Below are 10,310 nucleotides of genomic sequence, written 5' to 3'. Positions count from 1 at the left end.
GGAATTGTACTATATGCTTCATACTTATGCTATATACTTATCTTTATACTTATAGTTTAACATAATTCTCAAAACAATCCAGTGGTGTATTCTTTTTACAGCTGAATAACCTAAGGATCATAGAGATTAAATAACTGGTTCAAGTATACAAAAAAGCATTAAATGAAGGATCTACAATTTGGATCCAGTCCTGTTAGACTCCATATGATACTGTAGAGTTTTCTTCAACCCCTTCTCTCTCTTTTCTTCCCTCCATGCTCTTCTCACTCACATAATTTTTCCTCCTAACATTCCCCATGCCCTTTTCAGATACTTAGTGGTACATAGCAAGTTATCTGTCTCTTTTGTCAGAACCCAGAGACTATGATAAACTCATTCACAGTTGTCAATAATTAATTGTGAGCTGCCTTATATAAAGGTATGGCCAAGAGAACTTTAATTTTATTGATAGATGATCCATAAGAGAAACACAGGTGAGGACTGAGGAGAGGAGAGTCATTTTTGTTATTGCTGTTAACCTTGTGTGTGTGTGTGTGTGTGTGTGTGTGTGTGTGTGTGTGTGTGTGTTGGCCTATGTATTCTCAACTAGGTCTTCTGAAAGTATCAAATCCTGTGTGTCTAGGCTGAGGAGCAATATCACTTTGGGATATAAAGTAACCTATCACTTCACAAAAGTTTCTAGGAGGATAATCAAAAATGATGGTGAAATTACAGAAAGAATTGGCAAATAGATTGATGATTGTAAAATCCTTGTGAGAGTAACTGTAGAATAATACAGGGAAGGCAAAGAGAAATTTAGTCTGAATGAGTATTATGATAAAGATATAGATATAGCATCTTATTCTATGCCAAAATAGCAATTACCTCTTCAGCATAAAATATATCACTCAGCAATGATCCACATCAATGAATCCAGACTATGGTATCACCAAAAAGTTCAAGAGATATTTACTCTTTTGTATTCTTTGCCAATAAAAAGAAACACAGGAAAAGATTGAACTTTAAATTTAGCAGATTAGAAGCTCCTGAGGAATTTTATAAATGTTATAAATAATTTTAGATGCATACAGTGTTATTCCCTCTTAATACGTTCCTAGAGCCACCATCTTTTTTTAATCCTTCAAAGTGATGTAACAATGATCTTTTAGAAATTTTCTTTTCTCCTGAAAAGAAGACAATCTGTCACGGAACAGCAGCAAATGTAAAAAGTGTGGGCAATTGCAATTGCCCACACTAGTTAGAATTCTCAAGTTCTGTCCTTATATATTTTCTTGGTGGGAGCACTAGGGCAGAGAGCAGGATGAAGGGAGTGTTCACACCAAGAAGAACATCTAGAAAGAGTTCTGCACATTTCAAATGTCTGTATTTCACTGGGTTTGTGCCTTATGGCAAAAGACAAATAGTAACATATAGAATCAGAGACAAGACCACTGGTGGGAAGATGAGAACTTTCCTGGGGTTTTTATGTAAGCTATAATATGTACCTGTATATATGTGTGCATATGTGTGTGTACACACCACATTGTTTCTGTTTTTGTTTTTTAACATCTTTATTGGAGTATAATTGCATTACAATGGTGTGTTAGTTTCTGCTTTATAAAAACGTGAATCAGTTATACATATACATATATCCTCATATCTCCTCCCTTTTGCGTCTCACTCCCACCCTCCCTATCCAACCCCTCTAGGTGGTCACAAAGCACCGAGCTGATCTCCCTGTGCTATGCGGCTGCTTCCCACTAGCTATCTACTTAACATTTGGTAGTGTATATATGTCCATGCCACTCTCTCACTTCATCCCAGCTTACCCTTCCCCCTTCCCGTGTCGTCAAGTCCATTTTCTACATCTGCGTCTTTATTCCTGTCCTATCCCTAGGTTCTTCAGAGCCTCTTTTTTTTTTTAGATTCCATATATATGTGTTAGCATACGGTATTTGTTTTTCTCTTTCTGACTTACTTCACTCTGTATGACAGACTCTAGGTCCACCAACCTCACTACAATAACTCAATTGTGTTTCTTTTTATGGCTGAGTAATATTCCATTGTATATATGTGCCACATCTTCTTTATCCATTCATCTGTGGATGGACACTTAGGTTGCTTCTATGTCCTGGCTATTGTAAATAGAGCTGCAATGAACATTGTGGTACATGACTCTTTTTGAATTATGGTTTTCTCAGGGTATATGCCCAGTAGTGGTATTGCTGGGTCGTAAGGTAGTTCATTTTTAGTTTTTAAGGAACCTCTGTACTGTTCTCCATAGTGGCTGTATCAATTAACATTTCCACCAACAGAGCAAGAGGGGTTCCCTTTTCTCCACACCCTCTTCAGGGTTTATTGTTTGTAGATATTTTGGTGATGGCCATTCTGACTGGTGTGAGGTGATACCTCATTGTAGTTTTGATTTGCATTACTCTAATGATTGTGATGTTGAGCATCCTTTCATGTGTTTGTTGGCAATCTGTATATCTTCTTTGGAGAAATGTTTATTTAGGTCTTCTGCCCATATTGGATTGGGTTGTTTGTTTTTTTTTTGATACTGAGCTGCATGAGCTGCTTGTAAGTTTTGGAGATTAATCGACTGTCAGTTGCTTCATTTGCAAATATTTTCTCCCATTCTGAGGGTTGTCTTTTTGTCTTGGTTATCATTTCCTTTTCTGTGCAGAGCTTTTAAGTTTCATTAGGTACCATTTGTTTATTTCCATTTCTCTAGGAGGTGGGTTAAAAAGGATCTTGTTGTGATTTATGTCATAGAGCGTTCTGCCTATGTTTTCCTCTAAGAGTTTGAGAGTGTCTGGACTTACATTTAGGTCTTTAATCCATTTTCAGTTTATTTTTGTGTATGGTGTTAGGGAGTGGTCTAATTTCATTCTTTTACATGCAGCTGTCCACTTTTCCCAGCACCACTTATTGAAGAGGCTGTCTTTTCTCCATTGTATATTCTTGCCTCCTTTATCAAAAATAAGTTGACCATATGTGCGTGGGTTTATCTCTGGGCTTTCTATCCTATTCCATTGATCTATATTTCTGTTTTTGTGCCAGTACCATACTGTCTTGATTACTGTAGCTTTGCAGTATAGTCTGAAGTCTGGGAGCCTCATTCCTTCAGATCTGTTTTCCTGTCTCAAGATTGTTTTGGCTATTCGGGGTATTTTGTGTTTCCATACAAATTGTGAAATTTTTGTTCTAGTTCTGTGAAAACTGCCATTGGTAGTTTGATAGGGATTGCATTGAATCTGTAGATTGCTTTGGGCAGTATAGTCATTTTCACAATGTTGATTCTTCCAATCCAAGAACATGGTATATCTCTCCATCTGTTTGTATCATCTTTAATTTCTTTCATCAGTGTCTTATATTTTTCTGCATACTGGTCTTTTGTCTCCTTGGGTAGTTTTATTCCTAGGTATATTACTTTTTAGTTGCAATGGTAAATGGGAGTGTTTCCTTAATTTCTCTTTCAGATTTTTCATCATTGGTGTATAGGAATGCAAGAGATTTCTGTGCATTAATTTTGTATCCTGCTACTTTTACCAAATTTGTTTAGCTCTAGTAGTTTTCTGGTAGCGTCTTTAGATTCTCTATGTATAGTATCATGTCATCTGCAAACAATGACAGTTTTACTTCTTTTCCAATTTGGATTCCTTTTATTTCTTTTTCTTCTCCAATTGCTGTGGCTAAAACTTCTAAAACTATGTTGAATAATAGTGGTGAGGGTTGGCAACCTTGTCTTTTTCCTAATCTTAGAGGAAATGGTTTCAGTTTTTACCATTGAGAACGATGTTGGCTGTGGGTTTGTCATACATGGCCTTTATTATGTTGAGGTAAGTTCCCTCTATTCCTACTTTCTGGAGGGTTTTTATCATAAATGGGTGTTGAATTTTGTCAAAAGCTTTTTCTGCATCTATTGAGATGATCATATGGATTTTCTCCTTCAATTTGTTAATATGGTATATCACATTGATTGATTTGCGTATTTTGAAGAATCCTTGCATTCCTGGAATAAACCCCACGTGATCATGGTGTATGATCCTTTTAATGTGCCGTTGGATTCTGTTTGCTAGTATTTTATTGAGGATTTTTGCATGTATGTTCATCAGTGATATTGGCCTGTAGTTTTCTTTCTTTGTGACATCTTTGTCTGGTTTTGGTATCAGGGTGATGGTGGCCTTGTAGAATGAGTTTGGGAGTGTTCCTCCCTCTGCCATATTTTGGAAGAGTTTGAGAAGGAGAGGTGTTAGCTCTTCTCTAAATGTTTGATAGAATTCCTCTGTGAAGCCATCTGGTCCTGGGCTTTTGTTTGTTGGAAGGTTTTTAATCACAGTTTCAATTTCAGTGCTTGTGATTGGTCTTTTTATATTTTCTACTTCTGCCTGGTTCAGTCTCGGAAGGTTGTGCTTTTCTAAGTATTTGTCCATTTCTTCCAGGTTGTCCATTTTATTGGCATAGAGTTGCTTCTAGTAATCTCTCATGATCCTTTGTATTTCGGCAATGTCAGTTGTTACTTCTCCTTTTTCAGTTCCAATTCTATTGATTTGAGTCTTCTCCCTTTTTTTCTTGATGAGTCTGGCTAATGGTTTATCAATTTTGTTTACCTTCTCAAAGAACCAGCTTTTAGTTTTATTGATCTTTGCTATTGTTTCCTTCATTTCTTTTTCATTTATTTCTGTTCTGATCTTTATGATTTCTTTCCTTCTGCTAACTTTGGGGGGGTTTTTTGTTCTTCTTTCTCTAATTGCTTTAGGTGTAAGATTAGGCTGTTTATTTGAGATGTTTCTTGTTTCTTGAGGTAGGATTTTATTGCTATAAACTTCCTTATTAGAACTGCTTTTGCTGCATCCCATAGGTTTTGGGTCATCGTGTTTTCATTGTCATTTGTTCCTAGGTATTCTTTGATTTCCTCTTTGGTTTCTTCAGTGTTCTCTTGGTTATTTAGTAGTGTATTGTTTAGCCTCCATGTGTTGTATTTTTTACAGATTTTTTCCAGTAATCGATATCTAGCCTCATAGCATTGTGGGCAGAAAAGTTACTTGATATGATTTCAATTTTCTTAAATTTACCAAGGCTTGATTTGTGACCCAAGATATGATCTATACTGGTGAATGTTCCATGAGCACTTGAGAAGAAAGTATTCTGTTGTTTTTGATGGAGTATCCTATAAATATCAATTAAGTCCATCTTGTTTAATGTATCATTTAAAGCTTGTGTTTCCTTATTTATTTTCATTTTGGATGATCTATCCATTGGTGAAAGTGGGGTGTTAAAGTCCCCTACTATGATTGTGTTACTGTCGATTTCCCCTTTCATGGCTGTTAGCATTTGCCTTATGTATTGAGGTGCTCCAATGTTGGGTGCATAAATATTTACAATTGTTATATCTTCTTCCTGGATTGATTCCTTGATCATTATGTGGTGTCCTTCTTTGTCCCTTGCAATAGTCTTTATTTTAAAGTCTATTTTATCTGATATCAGAATTGCTACTCCAGCTTTCTTTTGACCTCCATTTGCATGGAATATCTTTTTCCATCCCCTCACTTTCAGTCTGTATGTTTCCCTAGGTCTGAAGTGGGTCTCTTGTTGACAGCTTATATATGGGTATTGTTTTTGTATCCATTCAGCCAGTCTATGTCTTTTGGTTGGAACATTTGATCTGGTTACATTTAAGGTAGTTATTGATATGTGTGTTCCTACTACCATTTTCTTAATTGTTTTGGGTTTGTTATTGTAGGTCTTTTTCTTCTCTTGTGTTTCCTGCATAGAGAAGTTCCTCTAGCATTTGTTGTAAAGCTGGTTTGGTGGTGCTGAATTCTCTTAACTTTTGCTTATCTGTAAAGGTTTTAATTTGTCCGTCCAATCTGAATGAGATCCTTGCTGGGTAGAGTAGTCTTGGTTGTAGGTTTTTCCCTTTAATCATTTTAAATAGGTCCGGCCACTCCCTTCTGGCTTGCAGAATGTCTGCTGAACAATCAGCTGTTACCCTTATGGGGATTCCCTTGTATGTTACTTGTTTTTTTTCCCTTGCTGCTTGTAATATTCTTTTTTTGTATTTAATTTTTGATAGTTTGATTAATATTTGTCTTGGCATGTTTCTCTTTGGATATTCTGTATGGGACTCTCTGCACTTCCTCAATTTGATTAACTATTTCCTTTCCCATATTAGGGAAGTTTTCAACTATAGTTTCTTCAAATATTTTCTCGGTCCCTTTCTTTTTCCCTTCTTCTTCTGGGACCCCTATAATTCGAATGTTGGTGTGTTTAACATTGTCCCAGAGGTGTCTCAGATTGTCCTCAATTCTTTTCATTCTTTTTTCTTTATTCTGCTTTGTGGTAGTTATTTCCACTATTTTATCTTCCAGGTCACTTATCCGTTCTTGTGCCTCAGTTATTCTGCTGTTGATTCCTTCTAGAGAATTTTTAATTTCATTTATTGTGTTGTTCATCATTGTTTCTTTGCTCTTTAGTTCTTCTCGGTCCTTGTTAAACATTTCTTGTATTTTCTCCATTCTATTTCCAAGGTTTTTGAATCATCTTTACTATCATTACTCTGAATTCTTTTTCTGGTAGATTGCCTATTTCCTCTTCATTTGTTTGGTTTGGTGGGTTTCTACCTTGCTCCTTCATCTGCTGTGTTTTTCTCTGTCTTCTCATTGTGTTTAACTTACTGTTTTGGGGGTCTCCTTTTCACAGGCTGCATGTTCATAGTTCCCTTTTTTTGTGTCTGTCCTCAGTGGGTATGGTTGGTTCAGTGTGCTATGTAGGCTTCCTGGTGGAGGGGACTGGTGCCTGTGTTCTGGTGGATGAGTCTTGATCTTGTCTTTCTGGTGGGCAGGACTGCATCCAGTGGTGTGTTTTGGGGTGTCTGTGACCTTATTATGATTTTAGGCAGCCTCTCTTCTAATGTGTGGGGTTGTGTTCCTATCTTGCTAGTTGTTTGGCATAGGGTGTCCAGCACTGTAGCTTGCTGGTCGTTGAGTGGAGCTAGTTCTTAGCATTGACTTGGAGATCTCTGGGAGAGCTTTCGCTGTTTGATATTACATGGAGCTGGGAGGTCTGTGGTGGACCAATGTCCTGAACTCGGCTCTCCCACCTCAGAGATACAGGCCTGACACCTAGCCGGAGCACCAGGATCCTGTCAGCCACACGGCTCAGAAGAAAAGGGAGAAAAAAAGAAAGAAAGGAAGAAAAGAAAATAAAGTTATTAAAATAAAACATAAAAAACAATTATTAAAAATAAAAAAGTTAAAAAGAAATTAAAAAAAGAAAGAAAGAAGAGAGCAATCAAACCAAAAAATAGCAAGCGCTAAAAACCATACAAAAAACAAACAAAAAAAAAATGACAAACAGAACCCCAGGACAAATGGTAAAAGCAAAGCTATACAGACAAAATCACACAAAGAAGCATACACATACACACTCACAAAAAGAGAAAAAGGAAAAATACATATATATCGTTGCTCCCAAAGTCCACCGCCTCAATTTTGGGATGATTCATTGTCTATGCAGGTCTTCCATAGGTGCAGGGTACATCAGGTTGATTGTGGAGATTTAATCTGCTGCTCCTGAGGCTGCTGGGAGAGACTTCCCTTTCTCTTCTTTGTTTGCAGAGCTCCTGGGGTTCAGCTTTGGGTTTGGCCCCGCCTCTGCATGTAGGTCACCTGAGGGCGTCTGTTCTTCACTCACACAGGACGGGGTTAAAGGAGCAGCTGTTTCGGGGGCTCTGGCTCACTCAGGCGGGGGGGGAGGGGTACGATGTGGGGCGAGCCTGTGGTGGCAGAGGCCGGCATGACATTGCACCAGCCTGAGGCACGCCATGCGTTCTCCCAGGGAAGTTGTCCCTGGATTACGGGACCCTGACAGTGGTGGGCTGCACAGGCTCCCGGGAGAGGAGGTGTGGAGAGTGACCTGTGCTTGCACACAGGCTTCTTGGTGGCGGCAGCAGCAGCCTTAGCGTCTCATGCCCGTCTCTGGGGTCCGCGCTCATAACCACGGCTCACACCCGTCTCTGGAGCTTGTTTAGGCGGTGCTCTAGATCCCCTCTCCTCGCGCACCCTTTTGGGAAATCTGAGGTCTTCTGCCAGCATTCAGTAGGTGTTCTGTAGGAGTTGTTCCACATGCAGATGTATTTCTGATGTATTTGTAGGGAGGAAGGTGATCTCCACGTCTTACTCTGCCATCTTGAAGGTCTCCCCAACACAGTGTTTTTTAACTGAAAAAGTCTCAGAGTTGGAAAGTCTTGAAAGTTGGACTTAGGTAACCAATAGTAATGCCTATTCTTCTCCACTCAATACCAAAGAAATCCTATTTGCCTTTGGACCAGAAAAGTCTTTTTTCTCTTTCCCCTACCTGCCCCCATCCCCACACCCTTTATGCAGATGGCTGTTTGGTTGCCAGCAATCCCAATTGGTTTACCTAGACAAGGGTGTGGCCAGGGCAGGTCAGGGGCAGAGACAGGGCTGGTGTTGACTGTATAGCAGTTGCCTTTCTCTCTTTCCCACCCTAGGACCATGTTTCTAGCATGTAAGATATGTTGGCTTTTATTCTGATTTCCCAAACCCAACTGGAAAATTTGAATATAAATGTCTCTTCCCCTTTTCCAGGTGCCTAGAGGATTATCTGAGGGAGTCAGAAGTAAAATTGACCTTCCCAGGGACACTAGGCTCTCAATTCCTTACTTAATTTTCTCTAGAATAATAAAATATTTGATAGAAGATCTTCTAGACCAGCATCTTGTTTTTGCCAATGAGAAAACTGGACGCCAGACAGGCTGTGAGGTTTTGTCAGATCTCACAGCAGGTCGCCACCCATCTGGAACTTAAATTTGCTTCTCTGGCCTCTCAGGCCAGCATTCTGCCCACTCTGCTATACTACCTCCCCGATGGATGCTAGAGAAGGACATTCTGATGAAAAGGACCTTAAGTTTTTACAACAGCTGCTTAAATTTTTTTCTTTAGCATCACGCAGTATTATGAGTTAGATTTTGTACATAAATTTATTACTTATTATTAGTGGATTTGTATCTCATTTTAGACATAAGAAAACTGAGGAGCTGGGTCGCAGCAACTCCCATAGAGTCTGAAAAATACACCCAAGACGGTTCTTCATAGGGAAAGTGCTCAGTACAGGCTTCCAACAACGGAGGAGTGTGCCTCAAGCAAGAGGAATGGCTGCCCATTCATAACAAGCCCAAGGGCACGGCATCCCTTTGGCTGTCCAACTGCCCCAGATAACACAGGATCTGGATTGCCAAAGGCATCCATAGGTGATGGTACTAAGACTGCCTGATGCTAACACCACCCTTTGATCACTCAGTCATATCCAAAAGCATTTATTAAGCATCTGTGTGAGGCTCTCTGCAGGGGCTTCTGTTTGTGTCTCTGGTGTTCACACTTCCCTGCTTCTCTTCTGTGGCCCTTCACCCCTGCCCAAAAAACTCCCCAATGCACATGCATCTCACAGCTGGTGTTTCCCTTGTCACAGCGAGAGCAGGATCTCTTTTTGGTTCCTTCCAAGATGTTATTCAAAGTCCAGGGCAGAACTTTGGGCATGGATCTAGCCTTTATGCCACTGTAGAATCTATGCATTCCCCCTGCTTTCACAGGATTCTGTGTGAGAAGCAACCAAGCCAGTAGTTGGAGTTTATAGGGATAAAATTTTAGCATCTGTTTTCTTCTTTCAGAATGCAGAGTGAACATTTAGAAGGGTTTTTACGAAAGCAATTTACAGCCAGTAATTGGAAGTGCTGAAGAGTTTGTAAGACCAGTGTCTCAGATTACTGGTTTATGATTTGCCTAAAAATAAATCATTTATTTTAGGCTTAGACTTTAGAAAGAAGAAAAATAAAGTCTTAGAATGATTTTCTTCAAGTTTCCCATGATGTTCTTTACATCAGGAAGGGAGAAGGGAGAATGCAAGATGGAGTTTCTAGAGAGAAGGGGAATCCAACACTATTTTCCCTCAGATCATTTGTGAGATTACATTTTCCTAGTCATATACACTATTTCCATTTTACGACTCAGACAATTTACTATGTTTAAAGTTACATTAATTGCTTTTTGTAATGCTTAGGTCAAATATACATATTATGTGTATCAGTGGAAGTTCCACCTCACATATTCAGCTCTTAGTATGGATGTTGTATTTGTGTCCTCATTGCCATGGTGACTAGAAAAGGTTAAAGCCAAAGTCTCAAAAAACAAAGTGGCTGTGTAATAAAATATCATAAATATGTGTATGCTTCTTTTTTTTTTTTTTTTTTTTAAATTTTATAGCTACTTTATTTATTTATTTATTTATTTTTGGCTGTGTTGGGTCTT

This window comes from Balaenoptera acutorostrata, chromosome 18, assembly GCF_949987535.1.
Source record: "Balaenoptera acutorostrata chromosome 18, mBalAcu1.1, whole genome shotgun sequence".
Lineage (NCBI taxonomy): Eukaryota > Metazoa > Chordata > Mammalia > Artiodactyla > Balaenopteridae > Balaenoptera > Balaenoptera acutorostrata.
This window is presented reverse-complemented; position numbering follows the sequence as displayed.